This window comes from Rhinoderma darwinii, unplaced genomic scaffold (genome assembly GCF_050947455.1).
Source record: "Rhinoderma darwinii isolate aRhiDar2 unplaced genomic scaffold, aRhiDar2.hap1 Scaffold_491, whole genome shotgun sequence".
NCBI classification, from domain to species: Eukaryota; Metazoa; Chordata; class Amphibia; order Anura; family Rhinodermatidae; genus Rhinoderma; species Rhinoderma darwinii.
In genome coordinates, this window is record NW_027464038.1 from 94682 (window position 1) to 117916 (window position 23235).

Genomic DNA, 23235 nt, shown 5'->3' on the forward strand with positions numbered 1-23235 from the left:
CAGGCAACACTGAGTGACTGACTGAGCCTCACAGTCTTATATAAAGTTCAGACGGAACTTTGCACGTGTCATAGTGGAGCCCTCAGGATTCCAGAGCCAGCTTTCTGACATCATAATGGGGCCTGCCTCAGAGATAAAAGCCTGGGCCCAGGCAGTGTTGTTCAGTGCTGCTCAGCAGGCAGCACAGGACTGGATTAAAGCTGATACAAGGTGTGAAGGAACAAGGGGTGGCTGTGGGCATGCACTTGCTGCCGCTGCCAGTGTTTATCTGCATGGCAGGAGGGCATTTGGGCGTTGCCAGGAAGGCGTTTTTATGTAGATTCCTCCTCTTTCAGCACTGCATTGTGGTGCAAGCAAAAGAAGCAAATCCTGTCTGGCTTCCTCTCCGGCCTTTATTCACCTCCCGCTTAGTAGCTGTAAATGTGTGTGAGCCTGCAGGGCCCCATGGAATTGCCTAGGAGTAGGCTGAATCGCTGCAAGGGGTGAACAGCAGTATGGGACAGGCTCGGGCAAGGCAAGGGCCGCTCGGGTTATCGCTTCTCGGCCTTTTGGCTAAGATCAAGTGTAGTACCTGCTCAAGCTGAGGTTAGTAATCATCCCTGCCGGTGGTACGTGGGCCATCGTAGGGGGATGACAGAACGCCGAGGTGAGGGCAGGGAACCACAACGGTCATCGCTCTGGTGTACGCATTTGGTTTAAAGGTACCATTTGTAGGTGACCAGGCGACCGCCGGATCGAGGTCATTAGGCCGGGTAGTTTGGAAGCCCGAGTTGCTATGTGCCCCAGGGCTGGTGACCCTGGGGTGCCCTAACTCACTGGGGGTGGGATCCCACTGAGTGAAGGCACACTTGCACGCACTCTCTTTCACGCTATATGAGCACACACCTTTATTCTCCCGGCCTTCTGGCTGGGAGATGAGGAATTTTTTTATACCTGGCGGATGTCCAGGCTGTATCACAGCGCACATCCACTTATTTAATTTTGTTTTTCACTGTGTGTTTGTCACGTTTGTCACAAGGATTTTGGGATGCGGTGCCCTTTTGGGACCCTCCTGAGGTCTAGGGGGAAAATGTGTGGCCTTCTGGTTCCTTTTTCCCCTGCAACCCGGCCTCCCTTCTTCGGAGGGGAGGTGCAACTAGGATGCAGGCTCCTAGGTGGACACTGGGGTGGCAGCCCAGGTAGAAGCCTAGGAGTGTGTTTGGGTCTCCCTAAGCTTCGGCGAGGGGGGACCATCGATCCTTGATCCTCTAGGCCTATGGTTTGGAGGGTCAGGGAATGGTTATGCGGGGCCTCTCTCTTTTAAGAGAAGGGCTGCGATAGACCGCATCCTTGTGCACTTTTTGTGTGGCACCTCTGCACTTTTTATGCACTTGGGTGATAGAAAGCACGACTCGGGCTTTCAATAAAAAGAAAATCTGTTCTTATCAGTTTAATATCTGATACGTCCCCTATCTGGGGACCATATATTAAATGGATTTTTAGAACAGGGAGATGGAAATAGAGCTTGCTCTGTCCACTCCACGCATTGACCTGGTATTGCAGTATTTCCAGGACCGGTGCACCCTTCCCTTATGTGTTGACTAAAATCAGATTCCAAAAGTGTTTTTTCTCTTTGCCATTGTTTCTGTCTTTCTGAAGGGATCTCCCCTTTTAATCCCATTATTTCAACACCTGTTGGACAATGCATTTGTACAGTCATGTGTGATAATGAGCTCATTTATTAAATGCAATTAATGAATACATTGCCACCTCTTGTTGTGTGTGTGTGTGTGTGTGTCTTCTGTGTTTCTGTGTTTCCGGCATTTCACATTGGAACAGCTCATTCACCTTCCTTGTCTTCTCTCCGCCCTCCCTCCCTCCCTCCTAGGTAAGTTAAAGAGCTGCACCTGAGCCAGCCACTGATTGATGCAGCACCACAGTCAAATAGTGGAGTGGAGTGGAGTAGGGGAACAGCAAACAGCCATTAAAGCAGCCAGCCGCCTACCCGCCACAATGGACCTACCTGTGTACACTAGGTGGATGTGATGGAATGTACTGTCGTCCCTACATTTCAAGAAGAAGTAAGAATTGCAGTTGCAACAAACCCTTGCTTGCCTACAAAGAGAGCAGCAATTTGGATTTGTTACTATGTTACCTGGAAGAATAACAAACTGTGCAAGGATGGAGGTTGTAGGAGCAAAGAGAAGTTGTCTGTAAAGTTGGTGGATGCCTATTTTCCATTTTGCAGTCCCTTGTCTCCCTCTTGTGGCCTCCTGGAGGCAAATAAATGTGCAAAAAAAAGACAGCCTGGCGGCCGGCTGTTGCAGTGTTGCCCTCTCAGGCAACACTGAGTGACTGACTGAGCCTCACAGTCTTATATAAAGTTCAGACGGAACTTTGCACGTGTCATAGTGGAGCCCTCAGGATTCCAGAGCCAGCTTTCTGACATCATAATGGGGCCTGCCTCAGAGATAAAAGCCTGGGCCCAGGCAGTGTTGTTCAGTGCTGCTCAGCAGGCAGCACAGGACTGGATTAAAGCTGATACAAGGTGTGAAGGAACAAGGGGTGGCTGTGGGCATGCACTTGCTGCCGCTGCCAGTGTTTATCTGCATGGCAGGAGGGCATTTGGGCGTTGCCAGGAAGGCGTTTTTATGTAGATTCCTCCTCTTTCAGCACTGCATTGTGGTGCAAGCAAAAGAAGCAAATCCTGTCTGGCTTCCTCTCCGGCCTTTATTCACCTCCCGCTTAGTAGCTGTAAATGTGTGTGAGCCTGCAGGGCCCCATGGAATTGCCTAGGAGTAGGCTGAATCGCTGCAAGGGGTGAACAGCAGTATGGGACAGGCTCGGGCAAGGCAAGGGCCGCTCGGGTTATCGCTTCTCGGCCTTTTGGCTAAGATCAAGTGTAGTATCTGTTCTTATCAGTTTAATATCTGATACGTCCCCTATCTGGGGACCATATATTAAATGGATTTTTAGAACAGGGAGATGGAAATAGAGCTTGCTCTGTCCACTCCACGCATTGACCTGGTATTGCAGTATTTCCAGGACCGGTGCACCCTTCCCTTATGTGTTGACTAAAATCAGATTCCAAAAGTGTTTTTTCTCTTTGCCATTGTTTCTGTCTTTCTGAAGGGATCTCCCCTTTTAATCCCATTATTTCAACACCTGTTGGACAATGCATTTGTACAGTCATGTGTGATAATGAGCTCATTTATTAAATGCAATTAATGAATACATTGCCACCTCTTGTTGTGTGTGTGTGTGTGTCTTCTGTGTTTCTGTGTTTCCGGCATTTCACATTGGAACAGCTCATTCACCTTCCTTGTCTTCTCTCCGCCCTCCCTCCCTCCCTCCTAGGTAAGTTAAAGAGCTGCACCTGAGCCAGCCACTGATTGATGCAGCACCACAGTCAAATAGTGGAGTGGAGTGGAGTAGGGGAACAGCAAACAGCCATTAAAGCAGCCAGCCGCCTACCCGCCACAATGGACCTACCTGTGTACACTAGGTGGATGTGATGGAATGTACTGTCGTCCCTACATTTCAAGAAGAAGTAAGAATTGCAGTTGCAACAAACCCTTGCTTGCCTACAAAGAGAGCAGCAATTTGGATTTGTTACTATGTTACCTGGAAGAATAACAAACTGTGCAAGGATGGAGGTTGTAGGAGCAAAGAGAAGTTGTCTGTAAAGTTGGTGGATGCCTATTTTCCATTTTGCAGTCCCTTGTCTCCCTCTTGTGGCCTCCTGGAGGCAAATAAATGTGCAAAAAAAAGACAGCCTGGCGGCCGGCTGTTGCAGTGTTGCCCTCTCAGGCAACACTGAGTGACTGACTGAGCCTCACAGTCTTATATAAAGTTCAGACGGAACTTTGCACGTGTCATAGTGGAGCCCTCAGGATTCCAGAGCCAGCTTTCTGACATCATAATGGGGCCTGCCTCAGAGATAAAAGCCTGGGCCCAGGCAGTGTTGTTCAGTGCTGCTCAGCAGGCAGCACAGGACTGGATTAAAGCTGATACAAGGTGTGAAGGAACAAGGGGTGGCTGTGGGCATGCACTTGCTGCCGCTGCCAGTGTTTATCTGCATGGCAGGAGGGCATTTGGGCGTTGCCAGGAAGGCGTTTTTATGTAGATTCCTCCTCTTTCAGCACTGCATTGTGGTGCAAGCAAAAGAAGCAAATCCTGTCTGGCTTCCTCTCCGGCCTTTATTCACCTCCCGCTTAGTAGCTGTAAATGTGTGTGAGCCTGCAGGGCCCCATGGAATTGCCTAGGAGTAGGCTGAATCGCTGCAAGGGGTGAACAGCAGTATGGGACAGGCTCGGGCAAGGCAAGGGCCGCTCGGGTTATCGCTTCTCGGCCTTTTGGCTAAGATCAAGTGTAGTATCTGTTCTTATCAGTTTAATATCTGATACGTCCCCTATCTGGGGACCATATATTAAATGGATTTTTAGAACAGGGAGATGGAAATAGAGCTTGCTCTGTCCACTCCACGCATTGACCTGGTATTGCAGTATTTCCAGGACCGGTGCACCCTTCCCTTATGTGTTGACTAAAATCAGATTCCAAAAGTGTTTTTTCTCTTTGCCATTGTTTCTGTCTTTCTGAAGGGATCTCCCCTTTTAATCCCATTATTTCAACACCTGTTGGACAATGCATTTGTACAGTCATGTGTGATAATGAGCTCATTTATTAAATGCAATTAATGAATACATTGCCACCTCTTGTTGTGTGTGTGTGTGTGTGTGTCTTCTGTGTTTCTGTGTTTCCGGCATTTCACATTGGAACAGCTCATTCACCTTCCTTGTCTTCTCTCCGCCCTCCCTCCCTCCCTCCTAGGTAAGTTAAAGAGCTGCACCTGAGCCAGCCACTGATTGATGCAGCACCACAGTCAAATAGTGGAGTGGAGTGGAGTAGGGGAACAGCAAACAGCCATTAAAGCAGCCAGCCGCCTACCCGCCACAATGGACCTACCTGTGTACACTAGGTGGATGTGATGGAATGTACTGTCGTCCCTACATTTCAAGAAGAAGTAAGAATTGCAGTTGCAACAAACCCTTGCTTGCCTACAAAGAGAGCAGCAATTTGGATTTGTTACTATGTTACCTGGAAGAATAACAAACTGTGCAAGGATGGAGGTTGTAGGAGCAAAGAGAAGTTGTCTGTAAAGTTGGTGGATGCCTATTTTCCATTTTGCAGTCCCTTGTCTCCCTCTTGTGGCCTCCTGGAGGCAAATAAATGTGCAAAAAAAAGACAGCCTGGCGGCCGGCTGTTGCAGTGTTGCCCTCTCAGGCAACACTGAGTGACTGACTGAGCCTCACAGTCTTATATAAAGTTCAGACGGAACTTTGCACGTGTCATAGTGGAGCCCTCAGGATTCCAGAGCCAGCTTTCTGACATCATAATGGGGCCTGCCTCAGAGATAAAAGCCTGGGCCCAGGCAGTGTTGTTCAGTGCTGCTCAGCAGGCAGCACAGGACTGGATTAAAGCTGATACAAGGTGTGAAGGAACAAGGGGTGGCTGTGGGCATGCACTTGCTGCCGCTGCCAGTGTTTATCTGCATGGCAGGAGGGCATTTGGGCGTTGCCAGGAAGGCGTTTTTATGTAGATTCCTCCTCTTTCAGCACTGCATTGTGGTGCAAGCAAAAGAAGCAAATCCTGTCTGGCTTCCTCTCCGGCCTTTATTCACCTCCCGCTTAGTAGCTGTAAATGTGTGTGAGCCTGCAGGGCCCCATGGAATTGCCTAGGAGTAGGCTGAATCGCTGCAAGGGGTGAACAGCAGTATGGGACAGGCTCGGGCAAGGCAAGGGCCGCTCGGGTTATCGCTTCTCGGCCTTTTGGCTAAGATCAAGTGTAGTATCTGTTCTTATCAGTTTAATATCTGATACGTCCCCTATCTGGGGACCATATATTAAATGGATTTTTAGAACAGGGAGATGGAAATAGAGCTTGCTCTGTCCACTCCACGCATTGACCTGGTATTGCAGTATTTCCAGGACCGGTGCACCCTTCCCTTATGTGTTGACTAAAATCAGATTCCAAAAGTGTTTTTTCTCTTTGCCATTGTTTCTGTCTTTCTGAAGGGATCTCCCCTTTTAATCCCATTATTTCAACACCTGTTGGACAATGCATTTGTACAGTCATGTGTGATAATGAGCTCATTTATTAAATGCAATTAATGAATACATTGCCACCTCTTGTTGTGTGTGTGTGTGTGTGTGTCTTCTGTGTTTCTGTGTTTCCGGCATTTCACATTGGAACAGCTCATTCACCTTCCTTGTCTTCTCTCCGCCCTCCCTCCCTCCCTCCTAGGTAAGTTAAAGAGCTGCACCTGAGCCAGCCACTGATTGATGCAGCACCACAGTCAAATAGTGGAGTGGAGTGGAGTAGGGGAACAGCAAACAGCCATTAAAGCAGCCAGCCGCCTACCCGCCACAATGGACCTACCTGTGTACACTAGGTGGATGTGATGGAATGTACTGTCGTCCCTACATTTCAAGAAGAAGTAAGAATTGCAGTTGCAACAAACCCTTGCTTGCCTACAAAGAGAGCAGCAATTTGGATTTGTTACTATGTTACCTGGAAGAATAACAAACTGTGCAAGGATGGAGGTTGTAGGAGCAAAGAGAAGTTGTCTGTAAAGTTGGTGGATGCCTATTTTCCATTTTGCAGTCCCTTGTCTCCCTCTTGTGGCCTCCTGGAGGCAAATAAATGTGCAAAAAAAAGACAGCCTGGCGGCCGGCTGTTGCAGTGTTGCCCTCTCAGGCAACACTGAGTGACTGACTGAGCCTCACAGTCTTATATAAAGTTCAGACGGAACTTTGCACGTGTCATAGTGGAGCCCTCAGGATTCCAGAGCCAGCTTTCTGACATCATAATGGGGCCTGCCTCAGAGATAAAAGCCTGGGCCCCAGGCAGTGTTGTTCAGTGCTGCTCAGCAGGCAGCACAGGACTGGATTAAAGCTGATACAAGGTGTGAAGGAACAAGGGGTGGCTGTGGGCATGCACTTGCTGCCGCTGCCAGTGTTTATCTGCATGGCAGGAGGGCATTTGGGCGTTGCCAGGAAGGCGTTTTTATGTAGATTCCTCCTCTTTCAGCACTGCATTGTGGTGCAAGCAAAAGAAGCAAATCCTGTCTGGCTTCCTCTCCGGCCTTTATTCACCTCCCGCTTAGTAGCTGTAAATGTGTGTGAGCCTGCAGGGCCCCATGGAATTGCCTAGGAGTAGGCTGAATCGCTGCAAGGGGTGAACAGCAGTATGGGACAGGCTCGGGCAAGGCAAGGGCCGCTCGGGTTATCGCTTCTCGGCCTTTTGGCTAAGATCAAGTGTAGTACCTGCTCAAGCTGAGGTTAGTAATCATCCCTGCCGGTGGTACGTGGGCCATCGTAGGGGGATGACAGAACGCCGAGGTGAGGGCAGGGAACCACAACGGTCATCGCTCTGGTGTACGCATTTGGTTTAAAGGTACCATTTGTAGGTGACCAGGCGACCGCCGGATCGAGGTCATTAGGCCGGGTAGTTTGGAAGCCCGAGTTGCTATGTGCCCCAGGGCTGGTGACCCTGGGGTGCCCTAACTCACTGGGGGTGGGATCCCACTGAGTGAAGGCACACTTGCACGCACTCTCTTTCACGCTATATGAGCACACACCTTTATTCTCCCGGCCTTCTGGCTGGGAGATGAGGAATTTTTTTATACCTGGCGGATGTCCAGGCTGTATCACAGCGCACATCCACTTATTTAATTTTGTTTTTCACTGTGTGTTTGTCACGTTTGTCACAAGGATTTTGGGATGCGGTGCCCTTTTGGGACCCTCCTGAGGTCTAGGGGAAAATGTGTGGCCTTCTGGTTCCTTTTTCCCCTGCAACCCGGCCTCCCTTCTTCGGAGGGGAGGTGCAACTAGGATGCAGGCTCCTAGGTGGACACTGGGGTGGCAGCCCAGGTAGAAGCCTAGGAGTGTGTTTGGGTCTCCCTAAGCTTCGGCGAGGGGGGACCATCGATCCTTGATCCTCTAGGCCTATGGTTTGGAGGGTCAGGGAATGGTTATGCGGGGCCTCTCTCTTTTAAGAGAAGGGCTGCGATAGACCGCATCCTTGTGCACTTTTTGTGTGGCACCTCTGCACTTTTTATGCACTTGGGTGATAGAAAGCACGACTCGGGCTTTCAAAAAAAAAAAAAAAAAATCTGTTCTTATCAGTCCTTGTAAGGATAGATAGCTCGGAGAACCACTGGGGGCTATAAACACTAGCTTAGCGATCCAAGAGCGTTCCAGACGAAGCCGGCGACGAACTGCGGAGAAGAACCAGCGAAGACGACGATCCAGAAGGGAGAAGCCGCCATCGAGGAAGAAGCTCCGGGAGATCGCTGCCGGGAAGAAGAAGGAGAACTTCGGAGAAGAGCCGCTGCTGAAGGGGATCTTCGAAGAAGCTCGGCCGCAGAAGAAGAAGCTCGACGAGGAACCGCTGCGGAAGAAATTTCGTGGAAGAACCTCGGCCAGCAAGGAGAAGATTTGCATAGCTCCGCCCCCTTCGGGAAAGAGCTATCGAAGATCCTCCCCAAGCGACAGGAACAGCTGGAAGAAGCCATGGCCTCAACCAGCAACCCTGCCACCCAGAAGGAGAAGGCTGATGGACCAGGTGAGCCGGCCCAGGCCAGGACATCTCCTCCTGAAGCCTCCTCAAGCCAACAGGCCACCAGGAAGCCGAACCAGGCTGCTCCAACCCTGGAGCCCTGGATGAAGCAGACGGTGGCCCTGAAGCTCAAGGAGGTGGACGGGAGAGTGCCGGACATGACGGAAGAAGTGTTCTGCCAGAAGATGCTCCTGGATCAGGGCTTCGCTAAGCCGGAGACCATCAGTATCCAGGCCTTCATGACCGGGATGTTCTTCGTGACCTTCGCTTCGATCAACATCTGCAGAAGGTACTGGGAGATGGTGAAAGCGGCGAGGCCTGAATCCCCTTTCTCTCGCTTTGTGGGCAACTGCCCTGTCCAAAGAGAGGAAAGGCGGGTGACGGTCTCAATGCGGAACCCACACACCCCCGGCAAAGACATCACCACGCTCCTGAAGCGGTTCTGCACAGTGGTGAGGGAACCCACCCACATCCTGAACGGACTCGGCTTCTGGACTGGCAAGTGGTCGGTAATCGTCCGACTGAACAAGGATTCGAGCGCGGAAGACGGCCTCCAGCACCTGCCCCAGTCATTCTCGCTGGGCAACTCCTACGGCCTCATCTACTACCCGGACATGCCGCAGATCTGCAGGAGATGCAGCAAGAAGGGTCATTCGGTGAAGGACTGCAAGGAGGACGCCTGCAAGAACTGCCGGGTAACAGGACACGAGACCAAAGACTGCCCGAAACGGACAATGTGCAACCTCTGCGGACAAGCAGCCCACTCTTACAAGGACTGCCCGAAGAGGGATCGATCCTGGGCAACTGTAGCAGCGAAAGCTCCAGCCAGAGGGAACCCCGCCCCAGCCAGAGCTCCAGCGGCACAGAAGACCGGGAAAAAGAAGGATGGTAAGAAGACGACAGTCCCTCCCCCCCCTCTCCCGGCCCTCCCTCGCCCTACCCTTCCCACCCTCCCTCGCCCGGCCCTCCCCACCCCCCCGTCCCCAACCCCTGTCACCCCCACTGAGGCTCTCACCTTCTCCTACCCACCCATCTCAGTGGTCCTGTCACCTGCACCTCTCCCAACCCAGCCTCCCTTCTCCCCAGCTCCAGCAGCACTAACATCTTCCCCTCCAGCTGCTGGAGTCCTCTCCCTGGAGGATTTTCCCCCTCTTGTCTCCTCAGGTGCCATCCAGAGGAAGAGAAAGGTGAGGGACAGCCCAGCTGCTGAGTCCTCAAAGAGACAAGTCGTGGAAATCTGCGAAGATTCCCTTGCGCAGCAGGAGGAAATGGAGCAGATGGTGGAGGAACTCGTGTCTGAACCTGAGGTCATCGACTTCACAACAGACATCCAGGTGGCTACAATCCTGGAACAATTTTTGTCAGAGGGCCTGCTGGATCTTCCGGACCCGCCAGGCTCCAGAGAGGAGGATCCGCCCGACCGGACTGGTAACTAAGGTGTATCGTTTGCACTAACCTTCTTTATTCTCCCCCATGGCTGCTAAACTTAACATCTTTAGCCTCAATGTGAGGAGTGTTAGAGATAGGACTAGATGTCAGATGGTGCTAACTTTTCTTTCCAAGCAGTCGAGTGATGTATTTATGCTGCAGGAATGTACTCTCCCCTCTTCCAGGTCATACCATCATCTGGCCAGGCAGTGGACCCATGGCCCGTCCTACTGGTCTGGTGGGGGCGACTGTAAGTCTGCAGGGGTTGCCATCCTGATTAGGGGAAGCGTATTTACTGTTGACTCTGTCCAGGAGCTCGTCTGCGGCCGCTTGTTGGTCGTAGACGGTTCCTGGGCGGGAGAGCCGATTAGGCTCATCAACGTGTACGCTCCCCCTATGAAGGCTGAGCGCCTGGAACTATTCCAGACCCTGCGGACCCAGCTCGCCACCACTAGGGCAGTGGTGATGGCCGGGGACTTCAACTGCCCCATCGAAGAGGATGGACGAAGTTCCGGCACTTCAATCAAGCTGGATGTCAGTTCCAAACTGCTTATCGAGATGGTAACCGAAGCATCCTTGCAGGACGTTGTGGGCTCCATGGGGATCGGCTCTGTGAACTATTCATGGAGCCGACCCGATGGCTCACTTCGTTCTCGGATTGACTTTGTGTTCACCTCCCGGGCAGTCAAGCAGCATGGGCACTCCATGGTCCCCTGCTTCTTCTCTGACCACAGGGCCATTCTCTTCCAGGGTGCCATCGGCCACGGTTTTCCTCCCGGCCCTGGCTCCTGGAAGCTGAATTGTGCCCTGCTGGAAAGAGAGGAGGTACTGGCGGAACTTAGAGACGCCTATATTGTTTGGAGGAATGATAAAGTTTTCTTTGACAAAACCTGTGACTGGTGGGAATATGTTAAAGTTGAATTTCGTTGTTTCTTTCAGGCAAAAAGTCGTCAACAGGCGTGTGAGAGGAAGAGAGACTTCAGAGAGATGCAGCGTCAGCTGCGATCCCTGCAAGACCTCCTTCAATGCGGCTGGGACGTCAGGAAGGAGCTGGAGGAAGCCAAAAAGGGCCTGAAAAGGCACTTTGAGGAGGAATCCAAGCGAATTGTCTTTCGTTCCAAGGTGGAGAACCTGGAGAAGGGTGAGAAATGTAACTCGTTCTTTTTCAGGAAACTCCATGCCGGCCACACGCCCCTGAAGGAACTCCGAGATGAGACCGGAAACATGCATTCTGGGAAGAAGGAGGTGATGGGAGTCGTCACAGACTACTACCGAAGCCTCTACTCCCGGAAAACCACTGACCCCGAAGCCGCCGATAAATTCCTGTCAGGTATCACTAATCATCTTGATCCTGCAGGTACGGAGGCTATGGACGTACCCCTGACGGTGGAGGAACTGCTCTCTGCCGCTAAATCCTTCAGACCCGGCAGGACCCCGGGCAGTGATGGTCTCCCAGCAGAGCTCTATGTAGCGCTGGGGGACTTGATCTGTCCGGACCTGCTGGAGCTCTATGAGGAGATGGTGGTGGAGGGTAGAATGCCACCGTCCTTGAGAGAAGGCATGATCACGATCTTGTATAAGCGGAAGGGGGAGAGATGTGACCTGAAAAACTGGCGTCCCATCTCTCTCCTGAACGTGGACTACAAGATCCTCGCCAAAGTATTGACCAACAGACTGAAGGTTGTCATCGGACAGATCATCGGATCGGACCAAACCTGCGGCATTCCTGGCCGTAGGGTGGCCGACAGTCTTGCCCTGGTGAGGGACACGGTGCATTACATGCAAAGCCGCCGTACACACGCGGCCCTGGTCAGTCTGGATCAGGAGAAGGCTTTTGACCGGGTCTCTCACGAATTCATGGGTAAGGCTCTGCGTAGGCTGCGGCTTGGCAGGTTGTTCTGTTTGTATGTTAACCTGATGTATTGCGACATTTACAGCTCGGTGCTGGTGAACGGCTGGAAGACTGACCCCTTTCCTGTATCGTCGGGGGTTAGACAAGGCTGTCCTCTTTCACCTCTCCTTTTTGTTTGTGTTATAGAGCTCTTCGCAGAGGCTATCCGGCAGAATGGAGAGATCAGAGGGATCACCGCACCAGGTCCAGGACACTTCGAGGTCAAATGCTCGCTGTACATGGACGACGTGACCGTCTTCTGCGCTGACCAGAGTTCGGTGACTGCACTCGTCCAGACCTGTGAGGAGTTCGGACGCGCTTCAGGGGCAAAAGTCAACTGCGGGAAGTCGGAAGCCATGCTCTTCGGAAAGTGGTACCTGCCTTCTCCTGCCTCCTTCCCGTTTACTATCAAGCCGGACTTCATCAAAATTCTGGGAGTCTGGTTCGGTAAGGAAGGTGCAGCCCTAAAGTCGTGGGAAGAACGCTTGGCCAAAGTCAACCAAAGGATCGGACTGTGGAGCCTCAGACAACTCACTATTGAGGGCAAAGCAATGGTCCTGCGTAACGAAGTCTTGCCTGTGCTACAATACACTGCACAGGCATGGCCCCCTCTTGCAACGGTCTCGAGGGCCATTACCAGGACTGTGTTTCGCTTCATCTGGGGCTCGAAAATGGACAGAGTAAAGCGGACTGTTATGTACAAGGAGCCCCGCAAAGGTGGGAAGGGTATACCCGACATTCCCACTCTGCTGCGGATCGCTTTTGTATGTGACTGTGTTCGTAGGACTCTGAGGACAGCAAACGGCTCTGCGGGCAAGGCCATGTCCCGCTACTTCCTCCTTCCCCTCTGGCGAGGTTTTGGCTGGGATAAGTGGGACAGCTCCTTCCCTTACAACTGGCACGCTCCCTGGTTCTACGGAGATGTCGTCCGGTTTGTGAGGGAGCATCAACTGGAGGGTCTTAAGCCCGACTTGTGGAAACCTAAGACGATCCACAAGCACATCAGAGCAAAGGACTCACTGGAGTTTGTTCCAGGGCTTCATGCCGACACGTTGGAGACTGTTTGGACTAACGTGTCATCTGGCAGGTTGACCAACGGGCACAAGGACATTTCATGGATGGCCATCCAGGGAGGACTGCCTCTTAGGTCATTCATGCATGCCCGCAACCTGTGCAAGACCCGGTACTGCCCCAGGTGCCCCTTCACGGAGGAAACATCTTTGCACATTTTCTGGCAGTGCCCCTTTGCACAGGGTCTGTTGAAAGCCTTGGAACATGAACTCAAGGACTCAGTACCCAGGAACAGACTGTCGTACCGCTCGGTACTTTATGGACTATTTCCTGGGAATACCACGGATGGAGCAATCCAGGAAGCCTGGCGCCTTATGAACTGCTTTAAGGACGCTATATGGTTTGCCAGGAACCGTCTGATTTTGCGGAGAGAGAGTGTGTCCGTCCAGGACTGCCGCAGGCTGATCCACAGCCTGCTCAGAGACTATTCCACCTGGGACAGCCCGGACGTCGATGAGGAAGAGGACTGATACTCCCCTTCCCCCCACTCTCCCTTCTTGTGTGTTGTCTTTCAATAAAGCTTCGGGCCTGTGATTTCCCCCTTCCCTATCCCCTCCTACCCACTCCCCTATCCCATCACTTGTCTGTAATGCTTTGTTGTTTGGCGTTAGTGAATGCAAGAATGTTAGTGTAGCATGTGGTGTAATGTATAGCATAGGCTAGCCTGTACTGTGTATTATACTGTCATGTTATGTTTGACGACTGTTATTATTTATTATTTGCTGCTTCATGACTTGCGCTGCGTCGCAGTAATGTTTGTATGATGACGATTGATTGTCAATAAAGCAATTTTCAATCAAAAAATCTGTTCTTATCAGTTTAATATCTGATACGTCCCCTATCTGGGGACCATATATTAAATGGATTTTTAGAACAGGGAGATGGAAATAGAGCTTGCTCTGTCCACTCCACGCATTGACCTGGTATTGCAGTATTTCCAGGACCGGTGCACCCTTCCCTTATGTGTTGACTAAAATCAGATTCCAAAAGTGTTTTTTCTCTTTGCCATTGTTTCTGTCTTTCTGAAGGGATCTCCCCTTTTAATCCCATTATTTCAACACCTGTTGGACAATGCATTTGTACAGTCATGTGTGATAATGAGCTCATTTATTAAATGCAATTAATGAATACATTGCCACCTCTTGTTGTGTGTGTGTGTGTGTGTGTCTTCTGTGTTTCTGTGTTTCCGGCATTTCACATTGGAACAGCTCATTCACCTTCCTTGTCTTCTCTCCGCCCTCCCTCCCTCCCTCCTAGGTAAGTTAAAGAGCTGCACCTGAGCCAGCCACTGATTGATGCAGCACCACAGTCAAATAGTGGAGTGGAGTGGAGTAGGGGAACAGCAAACAGCCATTAAAGCAGCCAGCCGCCTACCCGCCACAATGGACCTACCTGTGTACACTAGGTGGATGTGATGGAATGTACTGTCGTCCCTACATTTCAAGAAGAAGTAAGAATTGCAGTTGCAACAAACCCTTGCTTGCCTACAAAGAGAGCAGCAATTTGGATTTGTTACTATGTTACCTGGAAGAATAACAAACTGTGCAAGGATGGAGGTTGTAGGAGCAAAGAGAAGTTGTCTGTAAAGTTGGTGGATGCCTATTTTCCATTTTGCAGTCCCTTGTCTCCCTCTTGTGGCCTCCTGGAGGCAAATAAATGTGCAAAAAAAAGACAGCCTGGCGGCCGGCTGTTGCAGTGTTGCCCTCTCAGGCAACACTGAGTGACTGACTGAGCCTCACAGTCTTATATAAAGTTCAGACGGAACTTTGCACGTGTCATAGTGGAGCCCTCAGGATTCCAGAGCCAGCTTTCTGACATCATAATGGGGCCTGCCTCAGAGATAAAAGCCTGGGCCCAGGCAGTGTTGTTCAGTGCTGCTCAGCAGGCAGCACAGGACTGGATTAAAGCTGATACAAGGTGTGAAGGAACAAGGGGTGGCTGTGGGCATGCACTTGCTGCCGCTGCCAGTGTTTATCTGCATGGCAGGAGGGCATTTGGGCGTTGCCAGGAAGGCGTTTTTATGTAGATTCCTCCTCTTTCAGCACTGCATTGTGGTGCAAGCAAAAGAAGCAAATCCTGTCTGGCTTCCTCTCCGGCCTTTATTCACCTCCCGCTTAGTAGCTGTAAATGTGTGTGAGCCTGCAGGGCCCCATGGAATTGCCTAGGAGTAGGCTGAATCGCTGCAAGGGGTGAACAGCAGTATGGGACAGGCTCGGGCAAGGCAAGGGCCGCTCGGGTTATCGCTTCTCGGCCTTTTGGCTAAGATCAAGTGTAGTATCTGTTCTTATCAGTTTAATATCTGATACGTCCCCTATCTGGGGACCATATATTAAATGGATTTTTAGAACAGGGAGATGGAAATAGAGCTTGCTCTGTCCACTCCACGCATTGACCTGGTATTGCAGTATTTCCAGGACCGGTGCACCCTTCCCTTATGTGTTGACTAAAATCAGATTCCAAAAGTGTTTTTTCTCTTTGCCATTGTTTCTGTCTTTCTGAAGGGATCTCCCCTTTTAATCCCATTATTTCAACACCTGTTGGACAATGCATTTGTACAGTCATGTGTGATAATGAGCTCATTTATTAAATGCAATTAATGAATACATTGCCACCTCTTGTTGTGTGTGTGTGTGTGTGTGTCTTCTGTGTTTCTGTGTTTCCGGCATTTCACATTGGAACAGCTCATTCACCTTCCTTGTCTTCTCTCCGCCCTCCCTCCCTCCCTCCTAGGTAAGTTAAAGAGCTGCACCTGAGCCAGCCACTGATTGATGCAGCACCACAGTCAAATAGTGGAGTGGAGTGGAGTAGGGGAACAGCAAACAGCCATTAAAGCAGCCAGCCGCCTACCCGCCACAATGGACCTACCTGTGTACACTAGGTGGATGTGATGGAATGTACTGTCGTCCCTACATTTCAAGAAGAAGTAAGAATTGCAGTTGCAACAAACCCTTGCTTGCCTACAAAGAGAGCAGCAATTTGGATTTGTTACTATGTTACCTGGAAGAATAACAAACTGTGCAAGGATGGAGGTTGTAGGAGCAAAGAGAAGTTGTCTGTAAAGTTGGTGGATGCCTATTTTCCATTTTGCAGTCCCTTGTCTCCCTCTTGTGGCCTCCTGGAGGCAAATAAATGTGCAAAAAAAAGACAGCCTGGCGGCCGGCTGTTGCAGTGTTGCCCTCTCAGGCAACACTGAGTGACTGACTGAGCCTCACAGTCTTATATAAAGTTCAGACGGAACTTTGCACGTGTCATAGTGGAGCCCTCAGGATTCCAGAGCCAGCTTTCTGACATCATAATGGGGCCTGCCTCAGAGATAAAAGCCTGGGCCCAGGCAGTGTTGTTCAGTGCTGCTCAGCAGGCAGCACAGGACTGGATTAAAGCTGATACAAGGTGTGAAGGAACAAGGGGTGGCTGTGGGCATGCACTTGCTGCCGCTGCCAGTGTTTATCTGCATGGCAGGAGGGCATTTGGGCGTTGCCAGGAAGGCGTTTTTATGTAGATTCCTCCTCTTTCAGCACTGCATTGTGGTGCAAGCAAAAGAAGCAAATCCTGTCTGGCTTCCTCTCCGGCCTTTATTCACCTCCCGCTTAGTAGCTGTAAATGTGTGTGAGCCTGCAGGGCCCCATGGAATTGCCTAGGAGTAGGCTGAATCGCTGCAAGGGGTGAACAGCAGTATGGGACAGGCTCGGGCAAGGCAAGGGCCGCTCGGGTTATCGCTTCTCGGCCTTTTGGCTAAGATCAAGTGTAGTATCTGTTCTTATCAGTTTAATATCTGATACGTCCCCTATCTGGGGACCATATATTAAATGGATTTTTAGAACAGGGAGATGGAAATAGAGCTTGCTCTGTCCACTCCACGCATTGACCTGGTATTGCAGTATTTCCAGGACCGGTGCACCCTTCCCTTATGTGTTGACTAAAATCAGATTCCAAAAGTGTTTTTTCTCTTTGCCATTGTTTCTGTCTTTCTGAAGGGATCTCCCCTTTTAATCCCATTATTTCAACACCTGTTGGACAATGCATTTGTACAGTCATGTGTGATAATGAGCTCATTTATTAAATGCAATTAATGAATACATTGCCACCTCTTGTTGTGTGTGTGTCTTCTGTGTTTCTGTGTTTCCGGCATTTCACATTGGAACAGCTCATTCACCTTCCTTGTCTTCTCTCCGCCCTCCCTCCCTCCCTCCTAGGTAAGTTAAAGAGCTGCACCTGAGCCAGCCACTGATTGATGCAGCACCACAGTCAAATAGTGGAGTGGAGTGGAGTAGGGGAACAGCAAACAGCCATTAAAGCAGCCAGCCGCCTACCCGCCACAATGGACCTACCTGTGTACACTAGGTGGATGTGATGGAATGTACTGTCGTCCCTACATTTCAAGAAGAAGTAAGAATTGCAGTTGCAACAAACCCTTGCTTGCCTACAAAGAGAGCAGCAATTTGGATTTGTTACTATGTTACCTGGAAGAATAACAAACTGTGCAAGGATGGAGGTTGTAGGAGCAAAGAGAAGTTGTCTGTAAAGTTGGTGGATGCCTATTTTCCATTTTGCAGTCCCTTGTCTCCCTCTTGTGGCCTCCTGGAGGCAAATAAATGTGCAAAAAAAAGACAGCCTGGCGGCCGGCTGTTGCAGTGTTGCCCTCTCAGGCAACACTGAGTGACTGACTGAGCCTCACAGTCTTATATAAAGTTCAGACGGAACTTTGCACGTGTCATAGTGGAGCCCTCAGGATTCCAGAGCCAGCTTTCTGACATCATAATGGGGCCTGCCTCAGAGATAAAAGCCTGGGCCCAGGCAGTGTTGTTCAGTGCTGCTCAGCAGGCAGCACAGGACTGGATTAAAGCTGATACAAGGTGTGAAGGAACAAGGGGTGGCTGTGGGCATGCACTTGCTGCCGCTGCCAGTGTTTATCTGCATGGCAGGAGGGCATTTGGGCGTTGCCAGGAAGGCGTTTTTATGTAGATTCCTCCTCTTTCAGCACTGCATTGTGGTGCAAGCAAAAGAAGCAAATCCTGTCTGGCTTCCTCTCCGGCCTTTATTCACCTCCCGCTTAGTAGCTGTAAATGTGTGTGAGCCTGCAGGGCCCCATGGAATTGCCTAGGAGTAGGCTGAATCGCTGCAAGGGGTGAACAGCAGTATGGGACAGGCTCGGGCAAGGCAAGGGCCGCTCGGGTTATCGCTTCTCGGCCTTTTGGCTAAGATCAAGTGTAGTACCTGCTCAAGCTGAGGTTAGTAATCATCCCTGCCGGTGGTACGTGGGCCATCGTAGGGGGATGACAGAACGCCGAGGTGAGGGCAGGGAACCACAACGGTCATCGCTCTGGTGTACGCATTTGGTTTAAAGGTACCATTTGTAGGTGACCAGGCGACCGCCGGATCGAGGTCATTAGGCCGGGTAGTTTGGAAGCCCGAGTTGCTATGTGCCCCAGGGCTGGTGACCCTGGGGTGCCCTAACTCACTGGGGGTGGGATCCCACTGAGTGAAGGCACACTTGCACGCACTCTCTTTCACGCTATATGAGCACACACCTTTATTCTCCCGGCCTTCTGGCTGGGAGATGAGGAATTTTTATATACCTGGCGGATGTCCAGGCTGTATCACAGCGCACATCCACTTATTTAATTTTGTTTTTCACTGTGTGTTTGTCACGTTTGTCACAAGGATTTTGGGATGCGGTGCCCTTTTGGGACCCTCCTGAGGTCTAGGGGGAAAATGTGTGGCCTTCTGGTTCCTTTTTCCCCTGCAACCCGGCCTCCCTTCTTCGGAGGGGAGGTGCAACTAGGATGCAGGCTCCTAGGTGGACACTGGGGTGGCAGCCCAGGTAGAAGCCTAGGAGTGTGTTTGGGTCTCCCTAAGCTTCGGCGAGGGGGGACCATCGATCCTTGATCCTCTAGGCCTAAGGTTTGGAGGGTCAGGGAATGGTTATGCGGGGCCTCTCTCTTTTAAGAGAAGGGCTGCGATAGACCGCATCCTTGTGCACTTTTTGTGTGGCACCTCTGCACTTTTTATGCACTTGGGTGATAGAAAGCACGACTCGGGCTTTTAAAAAAAAAAAAAAAAAAAAAAAAATCTGTTCTTATCAGTTTAATATCTGATACGTCCCCTATCTGGGGACCATATATTAAATGGATTTTTAGAACAGGGAGATGGAAATAGAGCTTGCTCTGTCCACTCCACGCATTGACCTGGTATTGCAGTATTTCCAGGACCGGTGCACCCTTCCCTTATGTGTTGACTAAAATCAGATTCCAAAAGTGTTTTTTCTCTTTGCCATTGTTTCTGTCTTTCTGAAGGGATCTCCCCTTTTAATCCCATTATTTCAACACCTGTTGGACAATGCATTTGTACAGTCATGTGTGATAATGAGCTCATTTATTAAATGCAATTAATGAATACATTGCCACCTCTTGTTGTGTGTGTGTGTGTGTGTGTCTTCTGTGTTTCTGTGTTTCCGGCATTTCACATTGGAACAGCTCATTCACCTTCCTTGTCTTCTCTCCGCCCTCCCTCCCTCCCTCCTAGGTAAGTTAAAGAGCTGCACCTGAGCCAGCCACTGATTGATGCAGCACCACAGTCAAATAGTGGAGTGGAGTGGAGTAGGGGAACAGCAAACAGCCATTAAAGCAGCCAGCCGCCTACCCGCCACAATGGACCTACCTGTGTACACTAGGTGGATGTGATGGAATGTACTGTCGTCCCTACATTTCAAGAAGAAGTAAGAATTGCAGTTGCAACAAACCCTTGCTTGCCTACAAAGAGAGCAGCAATTTGGATTTGTTACTATGTTACCTGGAAGAATAACAAACTGTGCAAGGATGGAGGTTGTAGGAGCAAAGAGAAGTTGTCTGTAAAGTTGGTGGATGCCTATTTTCCATTTTGCAGTCCCTTGTCTCCCTCTTGTGGCCTCCTGGAGGCAAATAAATGTGCAAAAAAAAGACAGCCTGGCGGCCGGCTGTTGCAGTGTTGCCCTCTCAGGCAACACTGAGTGACTGACTGAGCCTCACAGTCTTATATAAAGTTCAGACGGAACTTTGCACGTGTCATAGTGGAGCCCTCAGGATTCCAGAGCCAGCTTTCTGACATCATAATGGGGCCTGCCTCAGAGATAAAAGCCTGGGCCCAGGCAGTGTTGTTCAGTGCTGCTCAGCAGGCAGCACAGGACTGGATTAAAGCTGATACAAGGTGTGAAGGAACAAGGGGTGGCTGTGGGCATGCACTTGCTGCCGCTGCCAGTGTTTATCTGCATGGCAGGAGGGCATTTGGGCGTTGCCAGGAAGGCGTTTTTATGTAGATTCCTCCTCTTTCAGCACTGCATTGTGGTGCAAGCAAAAGAAGCAAATCCTGTCTGGCTTCCTCTCCGGCCTTTATTCACCTCCCGCTTAGTAGCTGTAAATGTGTGTGAGCCTGCAGGGCCCCATGGAATTGCCTAGGAGTAGGCTGAATCGCTGCAAGGGGTGAACAGCAGTATGGGACAGGCTCGGGCAAGGCAAGGGCCGCTCGGGTTATCGCTTCTCGGCCTTTTGGCTAAGATCAAGTGTAGTATCTGTTCTTATCAGTTTAATATCTGATACGTCCCCTATCTGGGGACCATATATTAAATGGATTTTTAGAACAGGGAGATGGAAATAGAGCTTGCTCTGTCCACTCCACGCATTGACCTGGTATTGCAGTATTTCCAGGACCGGTGCACCCTTCCCTTATGTGTTGACTAAAATCAGATTCCAAAAGTGTTTTTTCTCTTTGCCATTGTTTCTGTCTTTCTGAAGGGATCTCCCCTTTTAATCCCATTATTTCAACACCTGTTGGACAATGCATTTGTACAGTCATGTGTGATAATGAGCTCATTTATTAAATGCAATTAATGAATACATTGCCACCTCTTGTTGTGTGTGTGTGTGTGTGTGTCTTCTGTGTTTCTGTGTTTCCGGCATTTCACATTGGAACAGCTCATTCACCTTCCTTGTCTTCTCTCCGCCCTCCCTCCCTCCCTCCTAGGTAAGTTAAAGAGCTGCACCTGAGCCAGCCACTGATTGATGCAGCACCACAGTCAAATAGTGGAGTGGAGTGGAGTAGGGGAACAGCAAACAGCCATTAAAGCAGCCAGCCGCCTACCCGCCACAATGGACCTACCTGTGTACACTAGGTGGATGTGATGGAATGTACTGTCGTCCCTACATTTCAAGAAGAAGTAAGAATTGCAGTTGCAACAAACCCTTGCTTGCCTACAAAGAGAGCAGCAATTTGGATTTGTTACTATGTTACCTGGAAGAATAACAAACTGTGCAAGGATGGAGGTTGTAGGAGCAAAGAGAAGTTGTCTGTAAAGTTGGTGGATGCCTATTTTCCATTTTGCAGTCCCTTGTCTCCCTCTTGTGGCCTCCTGGAGGCAAATAAATGTGCAAAAAAAAGACAGCCTGGCGGCCGGCTGTTGCAGTGTTGCCCTCTCAGGCAACACTGAGTGACTGACTGAGCCTCACAGTCTTATATAAAGTTCAGACGGAACTTTGCACGTGTCATAGTGGAGCCCTCAGGATTCCAGAGCCAGCTTTCTGACATCATAATGGGGCCTGCCTCAGAGATAAAAGCCTGGGCCCAGGCAGTGTTGTTCAGTGCTGCTCAGCAGGCAGCACAGGACTGGATTAAAGCTGATACAAGGTGTGAAGGAACAAGGGGTGGCTGTGGGCATGCACTTGCTGCCGCTGCCAGTGTTTATCTGCATGGCAGGAGGGCATTTGGGCGTTGCCAGGAAGGCGTTTTTATGTAGATTCCTCCTCTTTCAGCACTGCATTGTGGTGCAAGCAAAAGAAGCAAATCCTGTCTGGCTTCCTCTCCGGCCTTTATTCACCTCCCGCTTAGTAGCTGTAAATGTGTGTGAGCCTGCAGGGCCCCATGGAATTGCCTAGGAGTAGGCTGAATCGCTGCAAGGGGTGAACAGCAGTATGGGACAGGCTCGGGCAAGGCAAGGGCCGCTCGGGTTATCGCTTCTCGGCCTTTTGGCTAAGATCAAGTGTAGTATCTGTTCTTATCAGTTTAATATCTGATACGTCCCCTATCTGGGGACCATATATTAAATGGATTTTTAGAACAGGGAGATGGAAATAGAGCTTGCTCTGTCCACTCCACGCATTGACCTGGTATTGCAGTATTTCCAGGACCGGTGCACCCTTCCCTTATGTGTTGACTAAAATCAGATTCCAAAAGTGTTTTTTCTCTTTGCCATTGTTTCTGTCTTTCTGAAGGGATCTCCCCTTTTAATCCCATTATTTCAACACCTGTTGGACAATGCATTTGTACAGTCATGTGTGATAATGAGCTCATTTATTAAATGCAATTAATGAATACATTGCCACCTCTTGTTGTGTGTGTGTGTGTGTGTGTCTTCTGTGTTTCTGTGTTTCCGGCATTTCACATTGGAACAGCTCATTCACCTTCCTTGTCTTCTCTCCGCCCTCCCTCCCTCCCTCCTAGGTAAGTTAAAGAGCTGCACCTGAGCCAGCCACTGATTGATGCAGCACCACAGTCAAATAGTGGAGTGGAGTGGAGTAGGGGAACAGCAAACAGCCATTAAAGCAGCCAGCCGCCTACCCGCCACAATGGACCTACCTGTGTACACTAGGTGGATGTGATGGAATGTACTGTCGTCCCTACATTTCAAGAAGAAGTAAGAATTGCAGTTGCAACAAACCCTTGCTTGCCTACAAAGAGAGCAGCAATTTGGATTTGTTACTATGTTACCTGGAAGAATAACAAACTGTGCAAGGATGGAGGTTGTAGGAGCAAAGAGAAGTTGTCTGTAAAGTTGGTGGATGCCTATTTTCCATTTTGCAGTCCCTTGTCTCCCTCTTGTGGCCTCCTGGAGGCAAATAAATGTGCAAAAAAAAGACAGCCTGGCGGCCGGCTGTTGCAGTGTTGCCCTCTCAGGCAACACTGAGTGACTGACTGAGCCTCACAGTCTTATATAAAGTTCAGACGGAACTTTGCACGTGTCATAGTGGAGCCCTCAGGATTCCAGAGCCAGCTTTCTGACATCATAATGGGGCCTGCCTCAGAGATAAAAGCCTGGGCCCAGGCAGTGTTGTTCAGTGCTGCTCAGCAGGCAGCACAGGACTGGATTAAAGCTGATACAAGGTGTGAAGGAACAAGGGGTGGCTGTGGGCATGCACTTGCTGCCGCTGCCAGTGTTTATCTGCATGGCAGGAGGGCATTTGGGCGTTGCCAGGAAGGCGTTTTTATGTAGATTCCTCCTC

The 23235-nt window shown here is 50.3% G+C and overlaps 9 non-coding genes and 4 pseudogenes across 9 annotated transcripts; all 13 read left to right on the forward strand.

Moving 5' to 3' along the window:
• The first annotated feature begins 532 nt into the window (after positions 1-532).
• LOC142720159 (U2 spliceosomal RNA) lies at positions 533-602 on the forward strand (annotated as a pseudogene).
• A 790-nt stretch (positions 603-1392) lies between these two features.
• Positions 1393-1567, forward strand: LOC142720138 (U2 spliceosomal RNA; annotated as a pseudogene).
• Positions 1568-2849: 1282 nt separating this feature from the next.
• On the forward strand, positions 2850-3040 carry LOC142720179 (U2 spliceosomal RNA). Its single transcript, XR_012872988.1, has one exon. It is a non-coding gene; the product is annotated as a U2 spliceosomal RNA (small nuclear RNA).
• Positions 3041-4318: 1278 nt separating this feature from the next.
• Positions 4319-4509, forward strand: LOC142720181 (U2 spliceosomal RNA). The gene has a single exon (XR_012872991.1). It is a non-coding gene; the product is annotated as a U2 spliceosomal RNA (small nuclear RNA).
• Positions 4510-5791: 1282 nt separating this feature from the next.
• LOC142720182 (U2 spliceosomal RNA) lies at positions 5792-5982 on the forward strand. The gene has a single exon (XR_012872992.1). It is a non-coding gene; the product is annotated as a U2 spliceosomal RNA (small nuclear RNA).
• Positions 5983-7265: 1283 nt separating this feature from the next.
• LOC142720160 (U2 spliceosomal RNA) lies at positions 7266-7335 on the forward strand (annotated as a pseudogene).
• A 6422-nt stretch (positions 7336-13757) lies between these two features.
• On the forward strand, positions 13758-13945 carry LOC142720124 (U2 spliceosomal RNA). Its single transcript, XR_012872957.1, has one exon. It is a non-coding gene; the product is annotated as a U2 spliceosomal RNA (small nuclear RNA).
• Positions 13946-15227: 1282 nt separating this feature from the next.
• Positions 15228-15418, forward strand: LOC142720183 (U2 spliceosomal RNA). The gene has a single exon (XR_012872993.1). It is a non-coding gene; the product is annotated as a U2 spliceosomal RNA (small nuclear RNA).
• A 1282-nt stretch (positions 15419-16700) lies between these two features.
• On the forward strand, positions 16701-16891 carry LOC142720184 (U2 spliceosomal RNA). Its single transcript, XR_012872994.1, has one exon. It is a non-coding gene; the product is annotated as a U2 spliceosomal RNA (small nuclear RNA).
• Positions 16892-18163: 1272 nt separating this feature from the next.
• On the forward strand, positions 18164-18233 carry LOC142720161 (U2 spliceosomal RNA; annotated as a pseudogene).
• Positions 18234-19023: 790 nt separating this feature from the next.
• LOC142720132 (U2 spliceosomal RNA) lies at positions 19024-19210 on the forward strand. Its single transcript, XR_012872964.1, has one exon. It is a non-coding gene; the product is annotated as a U2 spliceosomal RNA (small nuclear RNA).
• A 1282-nt stretch (positions 19211-20492) lies between these two features.
• On the forward strand, positions 20493-20683 carry LOC142720186 (U2 spliceosomal RNA). The gene has a single exon (XR_012872995.1). It is a non-coding gene; the product is annotated as a U2 spliceosomal RNA (small nuclear RNA).
• Positions 20684-21965: 1282 nt separating this feature from the next.
• LOC142720187 (U2 spliceosomal RNA) lies at positions 21966-22156 on the forward strand. The gene has a single exon (XR_012872996.1). It is a non-coding gene; the product is annotated as a U2 spliceosomal RNA (small nuclear RNA).
• The last annotated feature ends 1079 nt before the right edge of the window (positions 22157-23235 follow it).